We start from the raw sequence: 1,242 nt of genomic DNA on the forward strand, positions 1-1,242 counted from the left end.
TCTTCTTCTTCTTCTTCTTCTTTTTGTTTAGTTGAGCCAAGGGTCTATAGATCCTGTTTATCTTCTCAAAGAATCATCTCTTAAACTCATTGATTCTTTGTATTATTTTCTTTGTTTCTATTTAGTTAATTTCTTTTCTGTTTTTTACTATTTCTTGCCATGTATTGGATTTTGGTTTGATTTGTTCTTGTTTTTTCAAATACTTGAGGTATAACATTAAGTCATTTTTGAGCAGTTTTTGATTTTTTTTAACAGACAAAGGCTTGTTTTATTTTAATGACTGATCCACCTGAGGCCACAGGCAGCCCACTATGTACAGACATGAGGGAAGCTTTATTTCTTGGTCTCTTCCTCCTTGGACAGAGTCTTGATGATCTCCTCCTTCTTGGCCTAGAGACGCTCCTCCTGGCGCTTTCGGGCTTCCTTGGTCTTAGACCGGCCGGCGAGCCTCAGCCTGGTCAGCCAGGAGCTTCTTGTGGGTCTTGTCTGCCTTCAACTTGTGGATGTGTTCCATGAGAATCTGCTTGTTTTTGAAGACATTCCCTTTGACCTTCAGATACAGGCTGTGATAGATATGGCGGTCAATCTTCTTGGATTCACGGTATCTCCTGAGAAGTCGGCGCAGGAGCCGCATCCTTCTCATCCAGGTCACCTTCTCAGGCATCCGAGCGTTGGCAGTACCCTTCCGCTTCCCTATGCCTGTATGCCTGCCCTTCTGTCGAGCCAAAGTGTTTTTCCGGCATCAAGCCCAGGAATGGACTGTCACAGGCTTCCAGATGATCAGCCCATCCTTGATCAGCTTCCGGATCTGCTGATGGGAGTTGGCATTGGTGATTTCATTGGTCTCATTGGGGTCCAACCAGACCTTCTTCTTACCACAGCAGAGGACACTGGAGGCAAGCCTCTTCTGTAGCCTAAGCATACTCATGGCTGCGGACACAGCAGTGAATGGCAGTTTTTGATTTTTAATGTAAACACTTAGAGCTGTAAATTTTCCTTATACAACTGCTCTCAGTGTTTCACAGACGTTTTGTTTTATTATGTTTTCACCTTCACTTGGTTAATTTTCTTATTTAGTTTTTTATTTTGAAATCACCACATTCCCTAACTACATTCTAAATATTTGCCCTTACACCAAGAGATAAGTGTAGTACTCACTCCTCATCAAGGAAACTTCTCAATAACAGATGGAGATCATTGCACAAAACCACAACCAATCCAAAATGCAGTTTTGGATCCCAG

The 1,242-nt window shown here is 42.5% G+C and overlaps 1 pseudogene; it reads right to left on the reverse strand.

Annotated features, from left to right (window-relative positions):
* Positions 1-257: 257 nt before the first annotated feature.
* LOC114706492 lies at positions 258-928 on the reverse strand (annotated as a pseudogene).
* Positions 929-1,242: the final 314 nt, after the last annotated feature.

Source organism: Peromyscus leucopus, chromosome X, assembly GCF_004664715.2.
Source record: "Peromyscus leucopus breed LL Stock chromosome X, UCI_PerLeu_2.1, whole genome shotgun sequence".
NCBI classification, from domain to species: domain Eukaryota; kingdom Metazoa; phylum Chordata; class Mammalia; order Rodentia; family Cricetidae; genus Peromyscus; species Peromyscus leucopus.